The sequence below is a fragment of the Hyperolius riggenbachi genome, chromosome 1 (assembly GCF_040937935.1).
Source record: "Hyperolius riggenbachi isolate aHypRig1 chromosome 1, aHypRig1.pri, whole genome shotgun sequence".
Taxonomy (NCBI): Eukaryota; Metazoa; Chordata; class Amphibia; order Anura; family Hyperoliidae; genus Hyperolius; species Hyperolius riggenbachi.
This window is the reverse complement of record NC_090646.1, coordinates 249,037,298-249,052,454: the sequence shown is the minus strand read 5'-3', so window position 1 is coordinate 249,052,454 and position 15,157 is coordinate 249,037,298. Positions and strand designations below refer to the sequence as shown.

Sequence of the window (15,157 nt, the reverse complement as noted above, 5' to 3'; positions counted from 1 at the left end):
CTCTTTTCAGTGGCAATAACATAAAACTTTATTACAAAGTATTTATAAGATAAGATTAGGCACAACACATTGGGAGTTTGTGCATTAGAAGTATTGTACTGTTGAAATAGCTGCAAAGCTATTGTTAATCAGTGATCAGCAGTCCTTTTATTACAAGGCTGGTCACTTTCAGTATTCTGTTATTATTCCAAAACTGTTTTGCTCTTTCATTTGTCATGGGTTGAATAAAGATTGATTCCTTACAAAGGAATAGAAAGGACATTTTGATAATTTCTAATGCCGATGCTATCACTGATAGTGTCTTCAAAATGATTTGGATGTAAAGTACCCACTCCAAATGGCTTCAAAATATCAATGCTTATCGCTTGCATAAAATGTCATGTTTTGCAGATTGCACCAGTAGGTCTGCATGGGCTTTTTCAAAGTTTTGTAGAAATGTTAAGCCACAATAACTTTCTACTTGTGTTATCTGTGTTCTCCAGATTCAGTCTTATAAACTCGGATTGTACATTATTCTTCATACTGAAAAAGGCCCTAGCTGCTTGGTGATAATAAAAGTAAGCTATTGCTGCAGGTAAGGAAGATAGTTAAGAATGAGTTATCCCTTTAGCTATATATTATTATTTGTAAAATAATTACCCAGGAAATATGCATGAGAACAACAACAATAATTCAAATAATCTGTTACTTTTAATAAAACTGGATGAAATATAGTTATAGAGTTTGTTAATGGCAAAATGCTGTTTACTTTAAGCCTAAACTCCAGTCCCACTTTTATTAAAACATTGCTATAACCCTTTATCACAGCTACTCAAGTCTGTGTGTAATTTAAAGGGATCATTACACATTTGGTACATTAAATATTAATGTATATAAGTGCTTCACAACTGTTTATGTAGTTTAACATCCATTTCGGTAACCCCGAGTCAGGCTTGGAAATCTGAAGCTCAGACCGGTAACTCTGAACTAGACTTGTGGTGACTGCCTCGAGGTTTATGCAGAGCAATGGTGCGAGTGGGATTTTTCATTCACCTCCCCTCACCTTTCCCCCTGGTGAGATTGCTGCCTGTCGTCATGACGATAGCCGGCTATCTCATCTCACTATAGGGTTACCCAGAGTACAGAGGGAGAATTTCAGCGCTAGATCCCAGCGAGGTAAATTAGTGCAGGGGCTGCCGCAGGGGCTGCATTTTAAGGTCAGGAAAGCGTGCAAAAAATGCACCACTTTTAGATCCTAAAATCTACAAATAATCATACTGCCAGGGAGGTTAAAGTAAGCATGCATTGAATGTGAAACAGTGTCTGCAAAAGGGGATTCTGCTTTGTGTACAGATTTGAAAAACAAGTCCACAGAGACCTGGGGCAGGAATACTGTAGTCTGGACTATACATCAGTCTCTGTACTGGGACAAAGGTTAACCTGTAGTCAGGTGAAATGGTGAGAGTGTGGCTTTGTAAGTCATTGACATATCCCCCGTTCTTAAAATTGTGATTCTAGTCCAATGCAGAGGTAAGTGTATGGTAATATGGAGGATGGGGAAGAGTAGTTTGGCTGTGCTGGGGGTTGTACCAATATCATTTTTCAAAGTTTTTCCACATGTGAGGAGTAATGTTAAGGTGTGTACACCTACACAGTTACTGTTGCCTGTATGGCTCAGGTTGCTACAGGGAGGGGAGAGGGAGGGAAAACAGCATGGCACATAACACTGGGTTTGAATTCAGTTCTGAATGGGATTTCCTGTTTGCTCTGATTGCCGGAGGTGCTGCGCCGCCATCCTGGCGGTTTTAATAGACCGTCAGGAAAGTTAAGTGACAGCAACATAGGAGAAAAGTAATTTATAACAAATTTTTCTGTGGAAAAAGCATATTTCTATATCTGTATGTGTGTACGTGTATTTTATATTTTACTTTTTTTTGTGATAGTGGTCCTTTATTGACTGGCCAAGCAACCCCACATTGTGAGTAAAATCATCTCAAGTACCCCTTGACATATACAGATTGAGTAGGAGCACTCCGTAGCTGTGTATAAATGATTTAAAACATCCATTTATGCTTTTTATTAATTATAAATACTTATTCAGGTTAATTTATATAGAGTTTATCATATTTTTTTTGCTTCAAAACGTAGATTGACTATGACAGTTCACGTACACCCTGAGCCCAACTAAAGTATGCCATGAGGCACACATTCCAGGAGAAAACCTTTGTTTCTTTTGTCATAAGAATTGGCAAGTTTATAAAAAAAAATAATAATAATTTTGCCTGTACTACATGTATGTACATATGCCTGTTATAGTTTAATAGTAGTTGAACATATACAGTATATGTTTTAAATTAATTTTAAATGTGATTTTATAAGCACAGTAAATTTCCTAAGCTGGATATTTGCTGTAATTATGCTTTAAACTGGGAAAACGTAATGTATTTTTAATGACTGCAGAGCGTGCATCGAAATGACATAGACCATTATTGCACACGGCACATGTAACACTAATAATGTCATTAGATTTTGTCAGCTATATGTATTGACTGACATATCCTACTGGATGTACCTTTGTAGCTGCACTCATGTACTGGCAGTTGCTTGGGTATTGATCACCAAGTGTTCTTGTTTTCCTTTTCTGCTTGACACAAAACACTATTAGATACTAAAACATCCATTTAACCCCCATGCAGAGTAAAGCTATTATACTTCCTCGAAAACATTCTCTGTGCTTGCTTATTATTTCCATGTAGGGTGGTGTCCTGCATTATGAAAAGGTGGTGGTGTCCTGCATTAAGAAAAAATACATACATATAGATGCACCATTAGTAGTACATAGAGATGAGTTAACCTTTTTTGCTGCCACCACAGACTTATAAAATAATACGTTCAGTGTAAAATGTTAATTTGTCATAAATTTGATAATGAGAAAAAATATAAAATAAAAGACACTAGAGAGAATAAAAAACTGACCACTTACTGGGACCAGAAGGGAACCTGGAAATTATAGAGTTGGATTACACATTATGAGGGTTGTCCAAAATGTAAAAGCTGTTTATTTTTATTTTGTTTTTTTGTTTTTTTTATCTGCCTTGCAGTGGTATACTTTCTGTGTAATTAAACGTTTCAGGGTAATCTCTTCTTTCCCTGCACTGCTTGTTTACATGACTTGACTGCAGAATGCTAGCAAGTGTTTGTTTAGCAGTATTAACATGCTAGTAAAAAGACGATACATGTTTAAATAAAGGAGGTGATTTTGTGAAGAAATAATTAGAAGATACTGGGCCATATGCAATTCACTTTCTCTCCTGAGATTTCTCCTAAGAGAAAATTTGGCATCTTTGATTTATAATAACTTTTTAGCACTTTGCAATGGAAAAAAGTACCAAAAAGTAGTCAAAAAAGTGCTATCAAAACAATGTGCTTGATTGCTGGTGGTTTAAAAGGCATTTTATTGACAAGTTTGAAAATTTCACCTAGGAGAACATTCAGGTGAAAAACTGAATTGCATAGCTATTGAAAAAGCCACGCTATACATGGCGAATCGCGATAACGGCGGTGGGGACACGTGGAGACACTGTACCAGTAGGATCCTATCCACTTGTCCTATCACTATGTGATTGTTTTCTGTTTCTAATCCGGTTTTACATTCTACCTCAGTAGTTTCCCTCTTCTTGGTAATATCTCACTTTTCTCTTTTTTACTCTATTTGTGAATTTGAATTATTTATTGATGCTATTTGCACTTGTAATATTAATCAATGTTGGTTTTTGTATGTGTCACAATAATCGATGCACGTTTAGTGCCATATTTATGCTATTTTGAGGATCACTATGATTGACACTAGCACTTTGTATTTCCTCCGGTTCTCCGATATTGTGGGTTTATACATCCCCCCACCATGTTTTAATGGTTTTTAATGTTTGTATTTCAATAAAGGATGGTATATTGTTCATTGATATATGCTGTTTTGGTGCAGTTTCTTTGAGGTCATTGCTTTGTGCTCATGGTATGAAGCCTAGGTTAAACATCACAGCGAAATGTAGCTATATGGAGTGTTTCTAAGACTGAAACCAGGAAAATTACCTACAAAGTGGGCACCCTAAATGTCTTAATGCATTCTACTGTATGTCATGATGTCATTACATTTCCTCTTTATCAGCTATTTGGCTTACCTCCATTAGTTACACATTATAGAGCACATTAGACTTCTACATCTGTGGCACCTAAAATATTTTTTAGGCTCTCGCGCTGATTACAAGGTGCGTTTACAGTCATAACCTAACACAATTTAAATATTCTTAGTAAGGCAAGAAGCATACTTTGCATGCCTAGCTGTCTTCTCTGATTGGTGTAGAACTAAATAATGTCTGTACTGGCTACTTCAGCATTGTTACCTTCACTCTCAACAACAACAACATTGGAGATTTTCGGTGAAATGTACAGTGTAAGGTGGTATCTTTAGCTTTAAGTCAATACACTGATTGCAAAAGACATAAAATAGGGTTCTCGCCATGTAAGATGTACAACAGATTGATGGGAACAGAGCTTTTCTTTCACTAGCTGACAATAACTCTCAAACTCAAAAGCTGTATTTAGACCTGCATTTTCAGATAGTGGTGTAAAGAACCATCTCATCAATAATGTTCTATTGATTTACTGTAATGACCTTACATGGAATTATGTTTTAGAATTTCACGTGTTGTGATGTCTAGGGAACTAAAATTTTATGGTATACAAATCCAAGACTCATCCTTGGACATACTGTGAAGTTTATCATTACGGTGCAGTAATTCAGGCCTTGGATCAATGGAAAGAGATCAATGGCAAGAGTTACATTTTAACTTGCTATCAAATCATGTAGAACATGGGCACACAATTACTAACACCTCTATAGCTATTAAACACACCATGTGGAGCAGCAAATTATTTTATACAGTATTTATGTGTTAAATTTGTAAAACAAATTCTCTAAAATATATGCAAAGAATGATATCTCATACATACCTGCTGATTGGATTATCTTATTTGTGGGTTAATAATGTTATACTATATATAAAATATCCAACAGACATAAGCCCCTTTCCTCTGGCATAATTTATCCCAGCAACTAAAGTAAAATATGTATGAGACACTGCTTAAAGGTAGTGTTGGGCGAACATCTAGATGTTCGGGTTCGGGCCGAACAGGCCGAACATGGCCGCGATGTTCGGGTGTTCGACCCGAACTCCGAACATAATGGAAGTCAATGGGGACCCGAACTTTTGTGCTTTGTAAAGCCTCCTTACATGCTACATACCCCAAATTTACAGGGTATGTGCACCTTGGGAGTGGGTACAAGAGGAAAAAATTTTTAGCAAAAAGAGCTTATAGTTTTTGAGAAAATCGATTTTAAAGTTTCAAAGGGAAAACTGTCTTTTAAATGCGGGAAATGTCTGTTTTCTTTGCACAGGTAACATGCTTTTTGTCGGCATGCAGTCATAAATGTAATACATATAAGAGGTTCCAGGAAAAGGGACCGGTAACGCTAACCCAGCAGCAGCACACGTGATGGAACAGGAGGAGGGTGGCGCAGGAGGAGAAGGCCACGCTTTGTGAGACACAACAACCCAGGCCTTGCATGAGGACAAGAAGCGTGCGGATAGCATGCTTTGTACCGCCATGCAGTCATAAATGTAATAAAGATAAGTGGTTCAATAAACAGGGACCACGCGGCAACGCTAACCCAGCAGCAGCAGACGTGATGGAACAGGAGGAGGCGCAGGAGGAGAAGGCCACGCTTTGTGAGACACAACAACGCAGGCCTTGCATGAGGACAAGAAGCGTGCGGATAGCATGCTTTGTACCGCCATGCAGTCATAAATGTAATAAAGATAAGTGGTTCAATAAACAGGGACCACGCGGCAACGCTAACCCAGCAGCAGCAGACGTGATGGAACAGGAGGAGGCGCAGGAGGAGAAGGCCACGCTTTGTGAGACACAACAACCCAGGCCTTGCATGAGGTACCGCCATGCAGTCATAAATGTAATAAAGATAAGTGGTTCAATAAACAGGGACCACGCGGCAACGCTAACCCAGCAGCAGCAGACGTGATGGAACAGGAGGAGGCGCAGGAGGAGAAGGCCACGCTTTGTGAGACACAACAACCCAGGCCTTGCATGAGGACAAGAAGCGTGCGGATAGCATGCTTTGTACCGCCATGCAGTCATAAATGTAATAAAGATAAGAGGTTCCATAAACAGGGACCGGCAACGCTAACCCAGCAGCAGCACACATGATGGAACAGGAGGAGGCGCAGGAGGAGAAGGCCACGCTTTGTGAGACACAACAACCCAGGCCTTGCATGAGGACAAGAAGCGTGCGGATAGCATGCTTTGTACCGCCATGCAGTCATAAATGTAATAAAGATAAGAGGTTCCATAAACAGGGACCGGCAACGCTAACCCAGCAGCAGCAGCAGCACACGTGATGGAACAGGAGCAGGCGCAGGAGGAGAAGGCCATGCTTTTTGAGACACAACAACCCAGGCCTTGCATGAGGACAAAAAGCGTGCGGATAGCATGCTTTGTACTGCCATGCAGTCATAAATGTAAAAAAGATAAGTGGTTCAATAAACAGGGACCACGCGGCAACGCTAACCCAGCAGCAGCAGACGTGATGGAACAGGAGGAGGCGCAGGAGGAGAAGGCCATGCTTTTTGAGACACAACAACCCAGGCCTTGCATGAGGACAAAAAGCGTGCGGATATAGCAGCAATGCTTTTTGCTGCCATGCAGTCATAAATGTAATACAGATGAGAGGTTCAATAAACAGGGACCGGAAACGCTACACCATCCCAGATGTTCATTGGTCATGTTACTTGGTTGGGGTCCTGGAGTGTTGCGTAGTCATTTCCAATCCAGGATTGATTCATTTTAATTTGAGTCAGACGGTCTGCATTTTCTGTGGAGAGGCGGATACGCCGATCTGTGACGATGCCTCCGGCAGCACTGAAACGGCGTTCCGACATAATGCTGGCTGCCGGGCAAGCCAGCACCTCTATTGCGTACATTGCCAGTTCGTGCCAGGTGTCTAGCTTCGATACCCAATAGTTGAAGGGTGCAGATGGATTGTTCGACACAGCTACGTCATCTGACATGTAGTCCTTGACCATCTTCTCCAGGCGATCGGTGTTGGAGGTGGATCTGCACGCTTGCTGTTCAGTGGGCTGCTGCTGTATGGGTGTCAGAAAATTTTCCCACTCCAAGGACACTGCCGATACCATTCCCTTTTGGGCACTAGCTGCGGCTTGCGTTGTTTGCTGCCCTCCTGGTCGTCCTGGGTTTGCGGAAGTCAGTCTGTCGGCGTACAACTGGCTAGAGGAGGGGGAGGATGTCAATCTCCTCTCTAAAGTCTCCACAAGGGCCTGCTGGTATTCTTCCATTTTGACCTGTCTGACTCTTTCTTCAAGCAGTTTTGGAACATTGTGTTTGTACCGTGGATCCAGAAGGGTATAAACCCAGTAATTGGTGTTGTCCAGAATGTGCACAATGCGTGGGTCGCGTTTAATGCAGTCTAGCATGAATTAAGCCATGTGTGCCAGAGTCCTACCAGAATCCTCATCATCCTCTTGTGAGCGTTGTGATAGTTGTTGTGATGCATCATAGTCGTCACCTTCCTCCTGGTCTGCTTCTGCTGACCATTCGCGCTGAATTGTGGAAGTCCAACGTGCACCGCTCTGGCCCTCGTCAGTGGTGGCATGAAATTCCTGCTCCAACTCCAGCTGTTCCTCCTCCTCTTCTTCGTCATAGCTGCTGGGGCCAGCGTTCCCTGAGGCGGATGGCCTGATGTTGGTACCATCACGCTGATCGTTTTCTCCTTCAGATTCCCCCAGTTGCATCATGACAGCTGTTTCCTTGATTTTCAACATTGACCTCTTCAGTAAACACAGCAGTGGTATGGTAATGCTGACTGAAGAGTTGTCACTGCTCACAAGCAACGTGGATTGCTCAAAATTTTGGAGGACTTGGCAGAGGTCCAACATGTTGGCCCAATCGGATCCACAGAAGCTTGGCAGCTGTCCGGATGTGCCTCGGTACTGCGCCGTCATGTACTGGACCACTGCACTCTTCTGCTCACAAAAGCGTGCTAGCATGTGCAGCGTAGAATTCCAGCGCGTAGGGACATCACACAGCAAGCGATGGTGGGGGAGATTGAAGCGCTCCTGCATCTTGGCGAGTGCCCCCGAAGCAGTACTGGAATTTCTACAATGTTTGGCCACTCGACGCACCTTCAACAGAAGATCGGCCACGCCTGGGTATGTCCTCAGGAACCGCTGAACTACTAGGTTCATCACGTGCGCCAGGCAAGGGATGTGTGTCAGCTTAGCCAACCTTAAAGCGCGAATGAGATTACTCCCATTATCACACACAACCATGCCCGGTTTCAGGTCCAGCGGTGCCAGCCACAAATCCGTATGTTCCTTTATTCCCTTCCAAATTTCCTCCCCTGTGTGCTGCTTATCCCCAAGGCAGATCAGCTTCAGCAACGCTTGCTGACGCATGCCAACAGCTGTGCTGCACTGCTTCCACGATCCTACTGCTGCTGGGTTAGCGTTTCCGGATGAGGTACAGCTTTGAGATGCGTTGGAGGAGAAGGAGTCAGAGAGGTAGGTGCTGCTGTTGTTATCCAGTGGGAGGGACGGCGGTGCAGCTGTTTGCGGCGTGGGCAACACCCGCGCCGTAGCAGGTGAGGAATCGCTGCCAGGCTCCACAAGGTTCACCCAGTGCGCGGTAAGGGAGATGTATCGACCCTGTCCGAACGCACTCGTCCAAGTGTCAGTGGTGAGGTGAACCTTGCAGGCAACGGCATTCTTCAAGCTTCGGGTTATTTTGCTGACCACGTGCTCATGCAACTCAGGCACTGCAGAGCGCGCAAAGTGGTAGCGGCTGGGAACCACGTAACGTGGGATGGCCACTGACATCATGCCCTTGAAGCTGTTTGTCTCCACCACTCGATATGGCAGCATTTCGCAGGCCAGAAGCTTGGCTATGCTGGCTGTTACTGCCACGGCCCGGGGGTCATTTGCTGGCAATTTCCTCTAGCGCTCAAACATCTCCGACACAGACAACTGAACCGTAGCGCTGCACACGGAAGGGCTGTTGGTTGTTGTGTTTGATGAACACTGGGAGACCTCAAGAGCACTACTCCGGAAAGTGACAGTGTCAGCGTCGTCTGATGTTTGTGAATGTTGTGAACCACGCAATGGCTGGGCTACTGCTGCTGCTGAGGCGGGTCTGGTGGTGAGTCTGGTGAACCCAAGGGAGGCAGTGTTGCTGGTACCCTGTCCTGCCGCGTTTGCCCACAGAGTGGGATGTTTGGATAGCATGTGGCGGCTCATGCTTTTGGTGGAGAGTATGTTAATACTTTTCCCCCTGCTCAGGCGGGTCTTGCACACCTTGCAAATCGCCATGGTAACATCCTCAGTGCAGTCTTCAAAGAAAGCCCAGACTTTGGAGCACCTGCCTCCTTGCTGGCGTTTTTTGTTTGCTCCTCTTTTGCCTCTCACTTGAACTTCCACGCTTGTGGTGCCTGAAATTGCGCGCCGCCTACCTTGTGGCACAAGGCGAACTCGTGCAGCAGTGGGTTCTTCAACAGACTCATCTGTGCTGCTGCTACGATGGCGATGTTCTCGTTCACAAACAAAATCTGGGTCTATGTCCACATTGTCCATACCCTCCTCTTCCATCTCCTCAAACTCGTCATATGTCATTGTGGGGGGCCGCCGCCGTGGAGTAGAGCTCCCCAGAACAACCTCTGCGCAGCTCACTCCAACGTCGTCTTCCAGATCTTGTCGGCCGACCTCCTGCAATTGCAACCCCTCCTGCCCAACTTGCTCTGGGATTTGGGTTTCCGATTCCTCCTCGGACTCGCCTTGTATTTCAGTGCGCGGTGCATTTCCCACAGTTAATGGTTGTGAATCCGGGCACAACATTTCTGGCTGTTCCTCCATTGACCTTTGAAAGGTGGAAGTTTGTTGGGCTGGGAATAGCTCCTGCGAATACCCCATTGTGTCCTGAGGTAATTCATCGGACTGGTTATCTGGCAGTTGTGTGCGTGGTGTCGCTGCCGGTTGTGTCAGCTTTGTGCCCACTGGCTCCTTGTAACTGGCTGAGGACTCGGACCTCGTGCGTGATGTGCTGGTGCTGCTTAACCCACTGCTGGACGCTTGAGAGGTCATCCAAGTAATTATCTGGTCCTGTTCTTTTGGATTTGTGAGGGTTGTTGTCCTGGACAACATGGGCGGTATTGAGTGGGTTTTCTTGGGTGCTCCCCTGTGGCCTGTACGTGAACCGTCAGGGGAAACACCTCTTCCCTTGCCCCTTCCTCTTTCACCGGATTTCTTCCTCATTTCACTTATCCTTACAGTACACGCTGACTGGCAGCAGTACAGTGGCAGTACAGAAATGCTATACAGTACCACTATTCCCAGCAGCGACACAGAGCACAATGCTATACAGTGGCGGGTGAGCGGTGTACCACTATTCCCAGCAGCGACACAGAGCACAATGCTATACAGTGGCGGGTGAGCAGTGTACTACTGTTCCCAGGCCCAGCAGACACAGAGTGGAAGTAAACACAATGCTATATAGTCTGGCTGAGCGGTGTACACAGAGTGGCAGTACACACAATGCTATATAGTCTGGCTGAGCGGTGTACACAGAGTGGCAGTACACACAATGCTATATAGTCTGGCTGAGCGGTGTACACAGAGTGGCAGTACACACAATGCTATATAGTCTGGCTGAGCGGTGTACACAAAGTGGCAGTACACACAATGCTATATAGTCTGGCTGAGCGGTGTACACAGAGTGGCAGTACACACAATGATATATAGTCTGGCTGAGCCGTGTACACAGAGTGGCAGTACACACAATGCTATATAGTCTGGCTGAGCCGTGTACACAGAGTGTCAGTAAACAATGCTATATATAGCGTGGCTGAGCGAGGTACACAGTGGCAGTACACACAATGCTATATAGTCAGGCTGAGCCGTGTACACAGAGTGTCAGTAAACAATGGTATATAGTCTGGCTGAGCGGTGTACACAGAGTGTCAGTAAACAATGGTATATAGTCTGGCTGAGCGGTGTACACAGAGTGGCAGTAAACACAATGCTATATATAGCGTGGCTGAGCGAGGTGCACAGTGGCAGTACACACAATGCTATATAGTCAGGCTAAGCCGTGTACACAGAGTGTCAGAAAACACAATGCTATATATAGCGTGGCTGAGCGAGGTGCACAGTGGCAGTACACACAATGCTATATAGTCAGGCTGAGCCGTGTACACAGAGTGTCAGTAAACAATGGTATATAGTCTGGCTGAGCGGTGTACACAGAGTGTCAGTAAACAATGGTATATAGTCTGGCTGAGCGGTGTACACAGAGTGGCAGTAAACACAATGCTATATATAGCGTGGCTGAGCGAGGTGCACAGTGGCAGTACACACAATGCTATATAGTCAGGCTAAGCCGTGTACACAGAGTGTCAGAAAACACAATGCTATATATAGCGTGGCTGAGCGAGGTGCACAGTGGCAGTACACACAATGCTATATAGTCAGGCTAAGCCGTGTACACAGAGTGTCAGAAAACACAATGCTATATATAGCATGGCTGAGCGAGGTGCACAGTGGCAGTACACACAATGCTATATAGTCAGGCTGAGCCGTGTACACAGAGTGTCAGTAAACAATGGTATATAGTCTGGCTGAGCGGTGTACACAGAGTGTCAGTAAACAATGGTATATAGTCTGGCTGAGCGGTGTACACAGAGTGGCAGTAAACACAATGCTATATATAGCGTGGCTGAGCGAGGTGCACAGTGGCAGTACACACAATGCTATATAGTCAGGCTAAGCCGTGTACACAGAGTGTCAGAAAACACAATGCTATATATAGCGTGGCTGAGCGAGGTGCACAGTGGCAGTACACACAATGCTATATAGTCAGGCTAAGCCGTGTACACAGAGTGTCAGAAAACACAATGCTATATATAGCGTGGCTGAGCGAGGTGCACAGTGGCAGTACACACAATGCTATATAGCCAGGCTAAGCCGTGTACACAGAGTGTCAGAAAACACAATGCTATATATAGTGTGGCTGAGCGAGGTACACAGTGGCAGTAAACAATGCTATATATATAGTGTGGCTGAGCGAGCGGTGTACTACTGTTCCCAGCAGCGACACACAATGACTGGGGGGGACCCTGGCTAGCGTGGCTGGAGAGCGAACTACCCTGCCTGCCTACCCAAAGCTAAACCCACAGAGAAATGGCGGAGATATGACGTGGTTCGGGTATTTATTTACCCGAACCACGTGACCGTTCGGCCAATCAGAGCGCGTTCGGGCCCGAACCACGTGACCCGTTCGGCCAATCACAGCGCTAGCCGAACGTTCGGGGAACGTTCGGCCATGCGCTCTTAGTTCGGCCATGTGGCCGAACGGTTTGGCCGAGCACCGTCAGGTGTTCGGCCGAACTCGAACATCACCCGAACAGGGTGATGTTCTGCAGAACCCGAACAGTGGCGAACACTGTTCGCCCAACACTACTTAAAGGGCAACTGATTTGAGAAGAATATGGAGGCTCCTATACTTATTTCCTTTTATACAATGCCAGTTGCCTGACAATCCTGCTGATCTATTTGGCTGCAGTAGTGTCTAAATTATAGCAGGAACAAGCATGCAACAAATCTTATCAGATTTGACAATGTCAGAGAAACACCTGATTTGCATGCATGTTCAAGGCCTATGGCTAAAAGAGTTAGAGGCAGAGGATTAGCAGGACAGCCAGGCAACTGGTATTGCTTAAAAGGAAATAAATATGTCAGCCTCTCTATCCCTCTTGCTTCAGTTGACCTTTAACTACTGCCAGGGCAATAATATTTTGGGATAGCAAAGTAACTGGGTCCTGTCCTGTTATATTTATTTTGTAGAAGCTATGGGACTTGACTCAATAGCAGGTTTTATAAAAATAACTCTCTTCAATTGATTAACATATCCTCAATCATAGCACATAATTAAATGGCTAATTGAACTGTCAAATTAATGCTTCAGATGGCCAGGCAATCACTAGTTCACCTCGGGCCTGATGTTTGAAGTGGCAACTGTACTGGTACTAACCTCAGGAAAACAGCACACTTTATACTATAATCGCAGCATGTTAATGGGAGGGGGGTGGGTTTAACTTGTGTAGCACATGGCAAATTTACAGGAGCCTCAAGCATCAAAATCTGATTTTAAGTGTATTGGCAAGCAATTGCTATTAATTTGTCTGAGTGTTCTTCAGCACATCATTTAATAATACAAATTTCATATAAATTCTGCTAGCTTCTTTTTAATATTTTGGGGCTGGGACTGTTCAGATGGTGAAGCAAACACAGGCCACCCCAGCCATTGTGACAATACCAGCCTGCATGTGGAAAAAAGGAATAAAAGACTGGGGTTGGGAGAAGTAAAGCATGCTTTTTTTCCTTACCAAATTTTAAAAACAATAGGCAATCCTTAAAAAATTACACTCTTTAATGCAAAAATTACAGTTTTTAACTGAGTGATATTACTTAAAGGGAAGGTCCAAGCAAAAAAAAAAAATGAGTTTCACTTACCTGGGGCTTCTACCAGCCCCATGCAGCCATCTTGTGCCCTCGTAGTCACTCACTGCTGCTCCAGTCCCCCGCTGGCAGCTTTCTGACCTCGGAGGTCAGGGCCGAATTGCATACATTTTTACACATTCCCGCTAGTGCAGAAACATTAACACATACATTTTTACGCGTTAGTGGTGCGTTAGTGGTGCAACGCGTAAATTTTTGTTCCTGCACTAGCTGGAATGCGTAAAAATGTATGCAATGTGGCCCTGACCTCTGAGGTCAGAAAGCTGCCAGCGGGGGACTGGAGCAGCAGTGAGTGACTACGAGGGCACAGGATGGCTACATGGGGCTGGTAGAAGCCCCAGGAAAGTGAAACTCATTTTTTTTTTTTGCTTGGACCTTCCCTTTAAGCGGAGCAGAAAAAAAGTGCTCATGAAAGTGCTTGTCTGCCCTTCTTTAACAGTAAAAAATGCCTCACATATCTCTTCTGTAAGCCAGGATATCCATTTAGAGTCTCTGATTTATAGCACACCAATTGCTTTTAATTACACAAAATCAGAAAAACAAACTTACATACAGCCTCTGGATGATTAGCCTGAACTAGTGCAAGACATAAGTGGGAATGATAAACATCCGATGTAATAAAACCCTAACTGTTCCTGCGTCATCCTCCTGTCCATGTGTCCCGTGTGTTTTGGCTACTGCGCAGGTGTAGCTGTTGGGACAGGAGGAGGACGGGGCTAGGTGGTGCGATGGGCAGGTGCGCGCGTGCACTTGCTGACATGCAAAGGTGGCAGCGGTGAGAGAGACCTAGAGCCCGTTTTTAAACAGGCTTAGGTATACTAGTATAGTATAAAAGCCTTGTAGTTCTAGGTCTCCATGATGTAACTGGACAATTAGTTTCTGTTTTAAGAGAGCAAAATAGTACTTTGCATTGTTTTTAGCAAAAGGCTTTTAAAGTGTTAGTGTACCTTTACTTAAGTATACTTAAAATAATTATGAACCAGGTAAAATCCATAGACATGTGCTTAGTGCTTGCAGATGAACTTAAATATAAAGGTATCCTAATAAGTTAAAAGTCAACATAACCTGTAGAAGCAGTGGGGATAGAGTCAAAGCAAAATATTCTAGCAGAGACGACTAAATGTAGATTGTTCCTATTAGTTTAAGTACATTGCAACAACTTATACTATACTGTACATTCTGGGACTTGTATCTTAACCACTTGAGGACCCACCCTTTACCCCCCCTTAAGGACCAGCGCAGTATTCTGTGATCTGTGCTGGGTGGGCTCTGCAGCCCCCAGCACAGATCAGGCAGCACGCAGAGCGATCAGATCGCCCCCCTTTTTTCCCCCCTATGGGGATGGTGTGCAGGGGGGGTCTGATCGCTCCTCTTGGCTGGCATGTTGCGGGGGGGGGGCACCTTAAAGCCCCCCTCCGCGGCGAAATTCCCCCCCTCCCTCTCCTACCTGTCATCCCCGGTGATCGGGGCTGCACAGGACGCTATCCGTCCTGTGCAGCCAGTGACAGGACGTCCCCTGTCAC

General features: G+C 44.8%; 1 long non-coding RNA gene across 2 annotated transcripts in view; it reads right to left on the bottom strand.

Annotated features, from left to right (window-relative positions):
* LOC137547395 (uncharacterized) overlaps positions 1–15,157 on the bottom strand; it is a 97,702-nt gene that overhangs the window by 81,907 nt on the left and 638 nt on the right. Inside the window, exon 2 of one of the 2 annotated variants that reach the window (XR_011026582.1) lies at positions 2,552–2,770. The exons of the other annotated variant lie outside the window; for it this stretch is intronic. This is a non-coding gene — a long non-coding RNA (uncharacterized lncRNA). The remainder of the gene's footprint in view (positions 1–2,551; positions 2,771–15,157) is intronic. 2 annotated transcript variants of the gene reach the window in all.